The sequence below is a fragment of the Sinocyclocheilus anshuiensis genome, unplaced genomic scaffold (genome assembly GCF_001515605.1).
Source record: "Sinocyclocheilus anshuiensis isolate Anshui unplaced genomic scaffold, SAMN03320099.WGS_v1.1 scaffold86, whole genome shotgun sequence".
NCBI lineage: Eukaryota > Metazoa > Chordata > Actinopteri > Cypriniformes > Cyprinidae > Sinocyclocheilus > Sinocyclocheilus anshuiensis.
This window is the reverse complement of record NW_015547662.1, coordinates 2,851,578-2,867,970: the sequence shown is the minus strand read 5'-3', so window position 1 is coordinate 2,867,970 and position 16,393 is coordinate 2,851,578. Positions and strand designations below refer to the sequence as shown.

General features: G+C 35.7%; 1 pseudogene; it reads left to right on the top strand.

Moving 5' to 3' along the window:
- The window catches only part of LOC107702359 (receptor-type tyrosine-protein phosphatase delta-like), a 68,632-nt pseudogene extending 54,391 nt beyond the window's left edge, over positions 1-14,241 (top strand).
- The last annotated feature ends 2,152 nt before the right edge of the window (positions 14,242-16,393 follow it).

Below are 16,393 nucleotides of genomic sequence, written 5' to 3'. Positions count from 1 at the left end.
AGAATAACTTTTATATAGTAATATTTCAAGATGGACACTTACTGGACTGAAGCAGCTTAGGTTTACTTGATTATCCACGAATCATTTTGTTTTTGTTTTTTTTGTTTTTAGAAAAATCATGTTAAAATGTGAGTATTAAATATTGTGTGTTCCATAATATGTTTTGCACTCCACAGCTATAACCCCAAAAGCTACAGAGCTTTGATCATAAAACTAAGCATTTAAATATCATCTTAATAAGACATCATTTATTTGGAGGTATAGACTGATATTTATATGCATTTTATGTAAGTAGTCTGCTTTACTGTTATAAAGATCTCATTGATTTACATTACAAACTAGAATTGAGTCTTACTTTTGGCCATTTAAATATCAGCAACTGCACCAAATTGCATATTTATGCACAGTTTGGGCCTCTGAATAAAACTGTTTTTTCCCCCTCCTCAAGTATGAGCTTGAAATTCTCTTATTTCATAATACATTTTAGATTTTTTTTTTTATCGTCGAATAAACTCTTCCATTAAAAACAATTTTAAATGATATTTTTTATATATCAGGCTTTACGGGGTTAACTTCTTTTAGCAGTTTTCTCCCGAAAAACACACACTCATGAACGCTAGTGCTAAAACATAGATGAGATCACTAACATTCTCTCACACTGCTCAGAGCGCTCAGTCCAGTAGCGTGCCGTGTTCTCAGGGTCTGAACTGTTGTGTTTGTGGGATGTGATTGACAGGCATGACCAGCCACCCTCCAGTGTCCTTCTCAGAGCTGCCAGCTCACATAGAAAGGATGAAAGCCAATGACAACCTGAGGTTCTCTCAAGAGTATGAGGTCAGATCTCACATTAGCACCACATATTTAGCATACTATAACATGCTTTGAGTTCCTTTGAGTACTTTTTTTGTGTGAGCGCTAATTTCATTACACAGGCCATGTGATGTTTGTAACGTGAAGTACAGTACAGGCAAGTCCAGTGTGAGGTGTAATTCATGACACGCTTCTCTCTTGTAGTCTATTGATCCCGGGCAGCAGTTCTCATGGGAACATTCTAACCTTGAGATAAACAAGCCAAAGAACAGATACGCCAACGTCATCGCCTACGACCACACCAGAGTAGCACTCTCCAACAATGACGGTGAGAGCATGTCTGCTCAGTATGTCAATACTACTGTTTCTATGTGTGTATTTGAGTGAAATATCACATTTGTTCATCTTAAAGGGGTGCTATAATGGGAAATCAACTATGAGAGCGTTATTACCCGTTCACATTTTTATCTCTAAATGTACACATACTATACCAGGGTTGTTATTGTAAACTAAAAATAAAACTATTCATTTTTTTGGTACATGAAATAAAGCTGAAATAAAATAAAATATTATAAATATTAGATCAACTTAACTGGATGCTGCCAACTTAATTACCTTGATAACTAACCGAAATAGATTTGTACTAAAATTACTAAAATTAAAAATTAAACATTAAATAGACATATAAAAATATGAAAACATAACAGAATTACTAAATTTTAAATTAAAATTTATATCACAGCAAAAAATATAAGCTAATTATAATCTAATATATTAATTAGTACTACGATGATATATAAATATATATATATAATGTATATTTAATACTATATAATATATATACTTAATGTTTTTTTTATATTGAAGTTTTTTTAATTCTATTTAATTGTTTGTATTTTGTATATGCTTAATGCATTTTCTGTACAGCACTTTGGTGCAACTCTGCTTTTAAACATGCTATAGAAATAATTTTTGACTTGACTTGACTATAAATAGCATAAAATAATAAAATAACTTATTTAAACCATGTCTGATACATTTGCAGAATTTTTAAGATCAGATCTTGTTGTCTTTTTCCAGTTTAAATCCCATATACTTTGTACTTCTGAGATGTTTGATTTGATCTGACGCTTTACTAATAGAACTGAATCATAACTCTCATTTACACCTATTAAAATTTATGAAAGGCATGTTGAGTTTATAGAGTTTTATTTTCTCTTGTTAGTTTGAAAGTGATGCAGTTTTTGTCCTTTCCTCTTGTTATGCAGGTGTTCCAGGTGGTGACTACATCAACGCCAACTTCATAGATGGGTACCGCCGACAGGGCGCTTACATCGCCACCCAGGGCCCCTTGCCAGACACGTTTAGTGACTTGTGGAGGTTGGTGTGGGAACAACACACAGCAAATATCATCATGATCACCAAACTTGAGGAGAAATCCAGGGTGAGAGCACTAACTCATACAGATACAGACCACACTCGAGTCATGTGGAGTCATACATTTCCAGACAGAAACACACGCAGTCTCTGTTCCAAAATCCAGTAAGCATCCTTGCTGTCACCTATCTACAGTATATAGGCAGCACTTTGAAATAAATGCACACATTCCTCAGCAGCAGCTCCTCAAAACTTGCTCCTATTGTTACCCAGCTAACAATATTTGGTTCCCAGAATGTTCTTTTTTGGTTCCCAGAACTTTATTTTTTATGGTTTGTTTTTGGTTAACCGGGAAAGTTTTCTTAACAGAAATAGAACGTTCGTTTTTGGTTTGTAGAACTTTTAATCTAATGTTCCCAGAACATTAGTTTTTGGTTTCCAAAACGTCACTTTGTTAAGGTTTGTTTTTTCGTTAGCTGGGAAAGTTTTCTTAATGGAAATAGAACATTAGTTTTTGGTTTGTTATTATAACGTTCCCCTAACCACTTTACTCCGATATGATTACCCTGCTGTACGTCAGTAATCATCCAGCACAATCGCGGCCCAGTATAGTATAAGCGGCATGAAAATGATCTGTATGGACGCCTAATCAGTATTATTAAAAACAAATCTTGTTTTTATCTATTGTTTAATTAATAAAAATAATCTGAGCACATCAACCATCATATGTAAGATTCAATTTGTCCATTATGTAAGATTACGGGCTAGCCAGATTTTGCATTTCTTCAGCACCAAATAAAAATGACTTCAACACAATTTATTGTTTATAAAATATGACATTTATTCACATATATTAAAAAAATGAATAAACAATTACTTGGCTTAAAGTGGTGGTTGATTTTCGATTTCACTTTTTTAATGTTAGTTAGTGTGTAATGTTGCTGTTTGAGCATAAACAATATCTGCAAAGTTTCAAAGCTGAAAGTACAATGCAAACGGAGATATCGTTTTTTTTAATTCTGGCAGTTTAATGCCTACAAAAACAGCTGGTAGGGACTACAACAAGTTACTTCCTGGGTCCGTGACATCACAAACCCAGATGAACCCCGCCCTCGGGAAAAGGCAGCAAAGGGGGCGAGGCCATGCTGCACTGCTTTAGAGTAGAGGTAGAGAAATCTAGAGGAGCACGTATAAATCTATTCATATATGAATCGCGATTCTGTCTTCTAACGATTCTAATGGATTCACAAGTTTCAAAATCAATGTTCTAAAGCAGCGGTTCTCAATACTGCTCCTCGCGTTGCCCTGCTCTGCACACGCTCTGCATCTCTCTCTCATTCAGCTCATAACCAATCAGAGCCCATCGCCTATTTCTGAGGGTGGGGCTTCATAAAAGCAGGAAATGATCAGCGCGTTTCTCAAAGAAGGGACAGAGCGGTGTGGAATAAACGTAAATTATGTGAAAAATAATGTTTTGTTTTTTTTAAACTAAGCATTAACACATGTTAGACTGCACCCCATAAACACAATCAAGCCTAGAAAAAAAACAGTGAACCACCCCTTTAAAGTAGGATATGAGTACATTCAGTTCTTACCACTGAAGTGTACAGTTTGTGCAGAGGGACATTCTTCTTTTGATCCATAAAAAACAAAAACTTCTCAATTAACATCATGTTCTCTTCAGTTAGACCTGTCAAATCCCTCCGACATCATATTTACTCTCATAACTATATTTATTTTTATGATGGATACGCAGTATGCAATGCTACATTCACTTTGAACGAAAGCCATTCACTTTCAATTAAAGTTAGTGGTTTCCGGTCACGTGCAACAGGATGTGGCTGTGTCCAGAGAATGAGCAAAGTTAAATAAATTGTAACTTTTTGCAAATGAGCAGCAACATTATGGGAGTGACTATAAGGTGACCATAGATTTTTATATTTTATATTTTATATTATATTTTAGATTTTTTTATAAATATTTTTCAAAATTGCCTAAAATGTCTGGGTTTTGGCTCTGTTTTCCTAGTGATATGTCCTCATGCATTATGTGTAGATGTATTTGCATTACTTTGACGTTCTCTGTAGATCCTACCTGCTCGCATGCCACGATTGGTCACTTATGTGCAATGCATGCATACTATTGGTCATACTACTTTTCAGTCATTACCTTCAGTCACTACCTTATGAAAACAATAGGAAAACAAAGCCAAAACCAATTTAGGCAATTTAGAAATCCAGGCCAGGACATGTCCGGGAAAAAGAGGACATATGGTCACCCTAGGCAACTACCAATGTGAATGAAGTCAGTGATCCGTCTTATGTGAAGTACAATAGTCGAGTGAAGACATGCCAGAGAAGTTAATGTTACTATGAGTGATTTCTCTGTTCTATAAGATATTTTTCTGACCGCATGCAGGATATAATAAAAGAAATTCAAACCATGTCAGAAATTGCTGCAATTTTTGATTGATACTTTTCTAATTGTTCATCATGTTCACTGTACAATTACAGTGATATATTATATGCAATCGATTCCTTCTTTTTGTTTTTTTTTTTATTAGATTTTCAAAAGCTATGGCCAATTATGCAACCCACCAAAAATGTTACACTAACCAAAAACTCTTGCATTCAAATTTGGAAAAGCTGTCTAGGTAGGCAGCCGACTAGATTTTGGAACAGAACTACTGAAATACTACAACACTTAATCAAACTCATAAAAACACACACACATACTAACCATACTAACTTTTTTCAGTGAGTGTTGTGTGGTGTTACGGAGCAGAGTAAGTCTTATGCTGTTTGTCTATTACTCTCCAGATGCCTTCGTATTTCTTCTCAAAGGCAAGACGTCTCACTTGGCTAATTAGACCACTCTCGCTTTTCACTTGAATGGTTGATATTCCGTGTCTCACCTCTTTTCCTCCTTGTTAACTCTGCCTCATCCTTCTTCACACCTACTCGCTCTTTTTCTGATCTGTCTCTTCTCGCTTCCTCTTTCCCTCACTGACTTCTGAGACACATTTTGCCAGTGTAACTTGAATTTTTGGCTGCTTATCACACTATCACTGCATGCTGAAATGTACTCTCAAAGGGTGTGTCTCAGTCTATTCCCTACTTCCCTTTGATGGGAATTAGTTCAAAATAGGTTAAAAGGCATTCTGCTCATTTCTAGGGAGTGAACTGTTCAATGCATTGGAATGATTTTGATAATGAGGCAATCCACTCCCTTGGTAGTGTACTTACTGCTGAACTAGGGAGCGGACCGACACATAGCCATGTGAGTACTGCTATTGATGGAAAGCAGCCAGGCTGAAGAGCAGCTGACTGTTAATCTCAGCTGGTTCTTCAGCTCTCCTCTAATGTTTTCTTTGACAGTGAGACGTTTACTAAGTGTCTGCTGAACTGTGTGCAGAATAAATGTGATCAGTACTGGCCCAGCAGAGGCACAGAGACATACGGATTGATGCAAGTCACTTTACTGGACACGGTGGAGCTCGCAACCTACTGCGTCAGGACTTTTGCTCTTTTTAAGGTAACAAAACAGCAGTGATCAGCACATAAACACAATATATAAACCCTTGACAAGTTCATGAAATAGGCCTCACTCGAGTAAAGATTGTCAGAATGTCTACTATCAAAATAAAGTGCTACCCAAATAAACTATGTAGTGACATAATTATGCATTTAAATGTTTTAGTGCAACAAAATGAATGTAAACATATAAAAAACAATGCTCTGAACTATGTCGAGTAGTGAATATGCTTCAAAGCATCAGTGAAAATCAGGTACAGCTACTGTAAGTGGAGAAAAATAGATGAAATTTGAAACAATGCATATGAATTATCTGAATATAACCCATATACTGTATAGAAACACAACACCACAAAAATATATTGAATATAACCAAACAAATATAATAACTATTTAAACATACCTCTTAAAGAACAGATATTTGCAAAAAGTTTAGCAGATGAAATATTAGTGAAATGTTTGTGAGCTTGTGACTGTTATTGTGCTAAATATTGAGGGCCATATACATTAGGTGGGAAATATGTTAAATAAAAAAAAATATTGCTGCTTGGATAAGAAGCATTCTCTAACATAGTCTAGTTTAGTGTAGTCTAGTATATGGTACTGTACTGTGCTGAATTGGGTTGTTTCTGTGTGCAGAGTGGGAGTGGCGAGAAAAGGGAGGTTCGTCAGTTCCAGTTTACAGCATGGCCAGATCAGGGGGTACCTGAACACCCCACTCCCTTCCTGGCCTTCCTCAGACGGGTCAAAGCCTGCAATCCCCCAGACGCCGGACCCATTGTGGTCCACTGCAGGTAACTAGTACAGAATTGAGTTAACAAATTTATATCCAGTCAGACATAAAAGGTTAAGATTCTAAAAATTTTTTAAAAACTGTTGTTAACTCCTGTACCAATGAAATGTCTCTTACTTTGTAGGGAGTATTGAATCATTGGCCTTGATTATGTTAACTATGTAAAATTGGTGTTATATCACATAATTTTCTCCTAAAATGCTGCAGCTCAATTGTTTGTCTCTGTCGATGCACTCATTGCTTTTTGTGGAGTCTGGGTGTTTTTTGTGTTCTTTTTTTTATATTTTGCTTAGACACAACAAAGCAACATTACTATATGCATTGCTAAATTTTTTATAAATGAACCGAGACAGGGAAAATGTTAAATTACATGAAATTACATATGAGAATTAGGGTTGCAATAAGGTGGAAAATTTCCAGTAAATTTCAGAAACATTCCAGGAATTTTTGGAAAGTTTCCTGAAATTTACCGGAAATGTTCCACCCCTTTGCAACCCTAATGAGAATACAAAAGACATCCAGAAAAAACATTAAATGCCTTAAAACTGTGAGAAGGCTCCTCTCAACTCTTTCCAGTTGTTTTCATTTGCTGCTTGTTAGCATTGCAAGAATTACATTGTTCTCTTTTTCTCATTTTAGTTGACTTTTTTCACATGGCCAATATAGGTTATTTGTACGTTTTTCTATTAAATAAATCTAATTATCGGATATTTTTCATTTATAACAGTAGAGGGAAAAATGCATGGAGAAAATAATGTTTTTATGCTCTGTTTTAAACTATTCAGTGAGAGAAAATCACAAAAAAATTATTTTTCACACGACGGTAGCTTTAATTCAACCTTTATGCTGTGATGTGCTAATGTGAGTGCTTGTGATTTTCTCTCTTTCTCTCACTCTCTCTCTCTCTCTCTCTCTCTCTCTCTCTCTCTCTCAGTGCTGGTGTGGGCCGAACGGGCTGCTTCATTGTGATTGATGCCATGTTGGAGCGTGTGAAGCAGGAGAAGACGATAGATGTTTATGGTCACGTGACACTGATGCGATCTCAGCGAAACTACATGGTGCAGACAGAGGAGCAGTACGTCTTTATTTATGATGCGCTGCTGGAGGCCGTTTCCTGCGGCAACACAGAGGTTCCGGCACGGAACCTTTACGCCTACATCCAGAGACTGTCACAGACAGAACCGCCGGAGCACATCAGCGGAATGGAGCAGGAGTTTAAAGTGAGTGCATCCCACGAATGTAATTTGTGAATTTAAAAGTAACAATATGACGTACTTTGTTACTTTTTTCAGTAACAAATTAACTGGAACTGTACCAATAATATATAAAATAAGTGTATTATTTCCTGTTGCTGGCAGTTGTATGTTGCTTTTTAATGTGCCTGTTCATAAAATGTAAAAATTTATTTTTTTCTGGATCCCTTTTTCAGCGGTTAGCTAATGCCAAAGCTCATAACTCCCGATTTGTCAATGCCAGCCTTCCATGCAATAAGTTCAAAAACCGATTGGTCAATATCATGCCATATGAGACCACACGTGTGTGTCTGCAACCAATCAGAGGAGTGGAGGGCTCAGACTATGTCAATGGCAGTTTTGTAGATGGCTACAGGTACATTGCAATCTCTCTTTTTTTATATTTATTAGTAGAAATAAAAGAATGCATTGACAAAACAAGCCACTGAAGCATCAACATTTGTAAGTAAGCTGGTGAAATTCTCAGTTCTTGAAGTTTTCATTTCCTTCTCATCACTCTAGGCAACAGAGGGCGTATATTGCGACTCAGGGGCCGCTGGCTGAGACAGTTGAAGATTACTGGCGGATGCTTTGGGAACACAATTCTACTATAGTAGTTATGCTTACTAAACTCCGAGAAATGGGAAGGGTTAGTTCACACACACAAACACACACACACACACACACACACGTCATTGTTTATTGTAAAGTGATATGAATGCTAATCAGTGTTACTTTAGTATGTATATACTATTATAGTTTTTATAAATATTTTATATTAGCATTTATTTTTATTTTCAGTTTTCATTTTAATTTTAGTTTAATTTTATCTGCTTTTGTTATTTATATATATATTTTTTGTTCTTTTTAAATATTAATATTTGGGTTTAATTGATTTTTATTTAATCTTAGTTTTACTTTTTACTTAGAACCCGTTTCTATTTTTTAGTGGTTCAGCTTTAGTTAGCCAAGGCAACGTTTCTAATTTTCATTTAATTTCCATTTTTATTTATTCAGTTTTCCATTTTATTTCAGCTTCAATTCAATTAACAAAATGTTTTAAATAATTTGAGTTTCAGATAACGATAGTTTTTTTTCTTATGCAGGAGAAATGTCATCAGTACTGGCCATCTGACAGGTCAGCACGCTATCAGTACTTCGTGGTGGATCCCATGGCGGAGTACAACATGCCTCAGTATATACTGCGAGAGTTTAAAGTCACAGACGCAAGGGTATATTAAACACACATTAAAACCATTAGGCTTACCATGCTCATGAAAAATCAGGAAATATACTAAAGCAATAAGCCCCAAGAAGCCGTGGTTTACAATGAATTTATAATAGCTGTTATAAATTCACTGTAAACCACGGCTTCACGGGGCTTATTGCTTTTATAAAACGGTTATTCCATATACGTAGTAAGGTTTCACAAAATAAAACAGAGCAAATAAAGTGTAATGATATTAATAAAAACATTATTCTTCCGCCAAACAATGTAGTTCCTCAGAAACGGTTGTGGTTGCAACAAAGTGGTTGCCGAGCAACACACAGATGTTAAAGGGTTAGTTCACCCAAAAATGAAAATTCTGTCATTAATTACTCACCCTCGTGTTGTTCTAAACCCGTAAGACCTTCGTTCATCTTCGGAACACAATTTAAGATATTTTTGATTAAATCTGAGGGCTTTCTGACCCTCCCATTGACAGCAAGGTAACTACCACGTTCAAGGTCCAGAAAAGTACCAAGATGATCGACAAAGTAGTCTGTGTGACATCAGGGGTTCAACTGTAAAGTTACGAAGCAATGAGAATACTTTTGTGCGCAAAGAAAACAAAATTAATGACTTTATTCCACATTTTCGCTCTACTGCGTCACTTTGGACGCGCATTCACGGCGCTGACCCAGATCCCCCCACACGCTCGCATCATGATACTGTCGTGAACGCCGTCCACAAGTGACGCACGCAGTAGAGACGAAAATGTGGAATAAAGTCATTATTTTTGTTTAGAGTAATTTACAACAGCATCGAACTGTTCGAGCGGCTCAACCAATCAGAATCAAGGATCGGAACTATCCGTTTTGTAAAGTAATTTTTTTTTTCATTCTGAAAAAGTAATGGAAACTTATATAGTTTTTCCAACTGCAATGAAAAATCTGGCCATTAAAATATTTCCAGTTGGCTTTTATTGCTTTTATGTATAACTTGCATTAGTGCTGTTAGATGCTTTGAGTTGGTTCTTTTGAATGATTCAGTCAAAACGATTGATCTGCATTATTCATTAGCACGGGGTTTTCCAACTTTTACAGACCAGAGACCCCCAGCATAAAAGAAGCTAGGTTTTCTCGATTACGCTTTATAAAACTTTCATTCAAAACATTAGCTAATATTACTGTATTATATAATGCTTGAAACACATTAGCTGGCAAATTAGAAATTACTTCTTAGTTAGAAATGTCATGAAAGTTTAATACAATTCCATGGTTTTTATTACTTCTCCACAGACCTCTGGTTGAAATGCTGCCACTGTCTGTCTCTCACGATGTGTCTCTCTACTAGGACGGTCAGTCTAGAACAGTCCGGCAGTTTCAGTTCACGGATTGGCCAGAGCAGGGCGTGCCAAAATCTGGTGAAGGCTTCATTGATTTCATCGGTCAAGTGCACAAAACAAAAGAGCAGTTTGGTCAGGATGGGCCCATCACAGTACACTGCAGGTAGAGAAAGGAATTTACAATGTATTTCAGCCTTTTTTCATGTTAAGTGTTCAGTTTAGTAGTCCGTCTTCAGCAAGAGACTGATATATGAAAGCAGTTGACAAAGGGTTTATTTTGTGATAATTACTGCCTGACTGAATGTTCTACTTCTTATTTAAAGTTAGCTACCAACTAAATAAAAAATGAAATATATAGATTTGAATCAAAATGACTTCATTATATGCTTACAGTTCAGGTCATCATTGTAAAAAAAAAAGTCATGATTCATAATGCCACTCAGAGTCAAGTCCTGAAATAAAATGAATTAATTCACAGTATTGTACTTAATGTATCGCTCGATGTACTATTTTCTGTGATGTGTTTGTACAGCGCTGGCGTTGGGAGGACAGGTGTATTTATCACTCTGAGTATAGTGTTGGAGAGGATGCGTTATGAAGGAGTGGTCGACATCTTCCAGACTGTCAAAATGTTGCGCACTCAAAGACCAGCCATGGTGCAGACGGAGGTAAGCTTGCACACTGCAACCCACATGATGCATGCAGTACTCATGTCTTTCTACTTCTACTACTCTGAGTTCCAGAATTGATTTACACTAGTACAAGTTAACAATTTTTCAAATGCTAAAATATTTCGGAGCTAAACATGCAAAGCCATTTGTAGGTTGATTCTCCATAAAAGTGTGTCAATAAAGCTCTCAGCATTGCTCTGTTGAAACACTGGCTCAGGCAGCAGCATGTCATGTGTTTCTCGTTATTGTGACTTTATATCTCAATTTATTTCTTACAACTGTGGCTTTATTACTCATTATTCTGACTTTATATCTCACAGTTGTGACGAATGACTTTATTTCTTACAGCTGACTTTATCATACTTTTCATTATTTCTCAGTTTCTCGGAGTTTATAGCTCACAATTGGAATTATTTCTCGTTTGTGGTTTTATATCTCCTCATCGACTTTATTTCTTAAAATTATGACTTTATTACTTGTTATTGTGACTTTATTCTCACAAATCTAGAGTAGCGTTAGTTCTGGCAGGTCACGTTAGTCAAGCTCACATTAGCTGACTCTCAGCTGATCTCCATCTACCTATAGGAATATACTATCATATATATATCATATATAGAACACCTATCTAAGCATTCATATATAAGGTCCCTCAGTATTATGAGCAGTTTTCTCATTGCTCAATAGCTAATTACCCTCCTCCATCCCCAGCTCCTCCTCTGTCAGTCAGGATTCAGCCTTCTGATTCTCCTTTGAATCAGACTAATTCTAAAATGTGTACATAACATTATTGAACTTTAACGATATCTGCAATACATTTATGTTGGTTCTGTTCTGTTTACCCTGGGGGGATTATTGCTGCTCTCCCTGCTCTCATCTATGCTAGGCTGCATGGATGCGCAGGGAGTTCTTGCCCAGAACAGAACCATACAGCCAATCCAAACTGTATGCTAATTGTCAGTCATCTTTGACGATAGTGGTCCTGACAGAATTGCAATTGATTCTCACAACTGTGACTTTATATCTTATAATTTACTTTATTTCTTAGTTGTGATTTATTATTTGTTATTGTTACTTCATATCTCAGAATTGCAACTATTTCTCACAAATGTGACAGTTTATTGTTTTTATTTTATAGTTCATAATTTTTTAACTGTGACTTTATATTTCATAATTACAACCTTATTTCTAATAATTATGAATATATTTCTCATTATTGTGACTTTTCATAACATTTCATAATTGACTAATTCTTACAGTTGTGACTTTATTACTCGTTATTATGACTTTGTTTCATAATTGACTATTTCTTATAACTGTAACTTTATTACTTGTTATTATGACTTTATATCCCAAAATTGACTTTCTAGTAAATGTGATATGTGACCTTGGACCACAAAACCAGTCTTAAGTGTCAATTTTTTTAAATTGAGATGTATACATCATATGAAAGCTGAATAAATAAGCTTTCCATTGATGTGTGGTTTGTTAGGATAGGACAATATTTGGTCGATATACAACTATTTGAAAATCTGGAATCTGAGTGTGCAAAAAAATCAAAATACTGAGAAAATCACCTTTAAAGTTGTCCAAATGAAGTTCTTAGCAATGTATATTACTAATCAAAAATGAAGTTTTGATATATTTACGGTAGGAAATTTACAAAATATCTTCATAGAACATGATCTTTACTTAATATCCTAATGATTTTTGGCATAAAAGAAAAATTGATCATTTTGACCCATACAATGTATTTTTGGCTATTGCTACAAATATACCCCAGCGACTTAAGACTGGTTTTGTGCTGCAGGGTCACATATTATTTAGTGTATTTGTAACTTCACATCTTACAACTATCACAGAACTGTTACTATTTTGCATAATTGTTTCTTTCATATCGCATTTAAAACTGTGATTTTATTTCTCATAATTATGGCTTTCTATCTAACAAAAATGTACAAAGTTAAATTTACTTTCATTTTTTTTTACTGAACAGTTTTCAGATGTATACTGATCAGCACTCTGCTATTCGGCTCAAATGATGTTTGTGTGTGTGTGTGTGCGCCCTCCACAGGAGCAGTACCAGTTCTGCTATCGTGCAGGGCTGGAATACCTGGGCAGTTTTGATCACTATGCAACATAAAACCTCCCCCTGGACCAAGGGCCACATGATCACACACCGAGACCTGCATCTGATCAATCTGACAGCCTCTTTCTGTTGCCCACAGCTCAAGAGTCTGTTTGATTTCTCTCGACAGCACAGAATTTAATAGCCAGACAGGGAGGGCAGCTGGGATACAGAATTGTCACAGCAAATTGTAGCTCCAATCATATAGCTGAAAGTTGTCAAGTCATATTTGGGGTGGATTAAAACTCTGGCAACCAGCCAACAGAACCAATGAAATCGCATGTGCTGTCTGGACCGATTCAACAGACCAATGAGATGCCAAAAGCAAGGGAGGAGACAACAGTCAAACAATTTGACGATACTTTTTACTTCTCAGAATTCGTTTAACACCAGACCCCCCCAAAAAACAACACGGTTTATTGAGGGATGCAGTCCAGGTTTAGAGTTGTTTGTCACCAGTTGTGGATAGTGGATCCACCAACTCACTTAAAAGGAAATTCAACCACACCAGAAGTATTGGTGCTTATGCCAGTATCCTGTTCGTTTATCTGTAGCACACACACTTAGATATATACATGCATATCTATCACAGATTTAAGACAAGGATAATTAACAAGCTGAAAATGGAGATTTGTTTAAAATCTGTGCAATTTTGAACGTGAACCGTACTTTCAAGTTTAAAACCACTCAAGTATTAGAGATATTCTCACTGTAATTATATCGTCTCATTAATCCAGTATGATATAAAGTATAAAACAAAATGTTATTATGCATATTAGCACATTATATATATATATATATAAAAACTGTCAATGTATTGATTGATATTTATACTATGTGAGTGAGGTACTTGTCAGTGCACATAAGTTACGAAAAGTACTGATTGCAGTAACATTTAAAGAGTTTTTTTTATTATTAAACTTACCATAATAGATGCTTTCAATCAGGTTTGGAAGTTCAAATGTTGAAGCTAAATGGCACCAAACTCTCTAAACATGAGGTGACACGTTTAAAACAAGAGCAATGGATCATTTGACACTGGTAGTGCCTTATCATAGTCACGTTTAAAATAGTTCGCTATTAAAGTTATATGTTCCACATTTATGGATATGAACCTGCTTTTATGTTAAAAAACAAAACAAAAAGAGAGATAATACAACTGAATTAAATACAGTTATATCCATCAGAGTGAATTTTAATATATATTTCACATCAAGACCAATTTTAAGTACCAGGGTGGTTTATTCATTCAAGTAAAGTACTGCCAAGATGACTAGACAAAGATATTACTGAAAGCCAATACACTCTAAAAAATGCTGGGTTAAAAAGGGACAAACCCAGCTATTGGGTTGTTTTGACACAGCGGTTGGGTTGTTTTGAACTCAACCGCTGGGTCAAAACAACCCAATAGCTGGGTCAAAACAACCCAATAGCTGGGTCAAAACAACCCAATAGCTGGGTCAAAACAACCCAATAGCTGGGTCAAAACAACCCAATAGCTGGGTCAAAACAACCCAATAGCTGGGTCAAAACAACCCAATAGCTGGGTCAAAACAACCCAATAGCTGGGTCAAAACAACCCAATAGCTGGGTCAAAACAACCCAATAGCTGGATTTGTCCCTTTTTAACCCACCGCTGGGTTATATTTAACCCAGCATATTTTAGAGTGTATGTGTCCATTTTTGAAAGGACGCACGTTTATTGTATCTATATTGGGCCAAGAGAACTGCATATTCCATTACATATATAATAGCTATTATATTATAAATGATTCGTATTTGAAATTATAATGGAGTATAGAGCAGGAAATCGTTTTCTCACTTTCAGTCCATACCGCTGCAAGAAACGTTCATTTCTCACTGTTACTGTCTGTATTCTTGTTTATCAGCGTTGTGATAGTATCGATGATGTTAGTGTGCTAACATCAACAACAAAAAGGCAATTTTTCATGCTGGTGAGGACGCATTCGAAAGGGGGATTTCAAAACACCGAGCTAGTCGCTTCAAACTAAATTACATTTTAAAAGACTTTTCACAGTTGGATGTCCAGAATTTGATTCAGAAAACATCAGTGCATGATGAATTAGATCTACAACTTTGGCAACAAACTCACACATAAAAATGGCCCTCTGTATCAACGTCATGGACCATAACAGTCTTATGGTTATGGTTTTGGATATGACCGCACTGTTGTTCTATGCACTAACCCTTACTATTTCTTCAACACAGAATGTTGTTTGTATTGAATGAGATGAATTTCACAGTGTGTGCATGTTAAGAGAAACACAAGTTTTGGTTCCAAAGCTTAAGAGACAATATGTGCATAATGTTATTGTTGAAACCTTTAGATGACAGGGTTGTTTAATATGAGTGGTTTACCTTCTAGTCCAGCGGTAATAGTCATCATTCAGTAATTCCCAAGGAAGTCTGGTCACTGCAAACTTCAGCTCATTTCCCTTTCGCTCTAAGGAAATGTTTTACTTTCTTTGCAGCATCTTTGTCTTTGTGTACTTTTATTTTTTAAACCAGAGTTGAGTTAGTTTTGTATTTGAAAATCTAACATGCAAATCTTCCACTATCTACCTTCACCATATTGTTACATAATCTTACAGCGTATTAATATCACAACCAAGTTTCAGGGGTTTTCAAATTTCAACTTTTGTTGAAACTAGCTATGCTTATATTTCAAGAGGATTAGCATTTGTTTAATGGGACAGTCTATGCTAATCTCAATGTCAATGTTTTGGGAGAGAAAAAAAAAGTCATCTATTTTCCAGTGCACAACGGTCACCATTTGTACAGATGCGAAGGCACCATCAGATTTTGATGAATCGTGTGAAAAATAAACTAGCACAATCTGTATCATGTAATCTGACCAAATATCCATTTTCATATTGTCGAACGTTGTGAGTGGTTTTACAATTTCACCCATCAACAATTAATGTGAAACACAAAAGGGAAATCTTTTACCTCTGATTTTTGTAGTAAATGTAAATATTTCAGAGGACGTTTTCTTTTTTTATTAATTTTCCTACTTTATGTTGTACGGACAGATGTGTGAGAATACAATTGTATTGGGAAAAGTTTTATTTGTTACAAATAAAATGGTAAGAACTTGTTTTGAGGCACTTTCCATTCTTCCTGATGAGTGATTGGTTTATATTGACCAGCAAAAATAAACAAGAATACTCAAATATTTTAACCCTATAAAATAGTATGTTTGATACATAAAGGCCTTTAAATTATCAATATGATCAAAACTTTGCTGAAAAAACTTCTACAGGCCTTTTGTCATCTGACTGA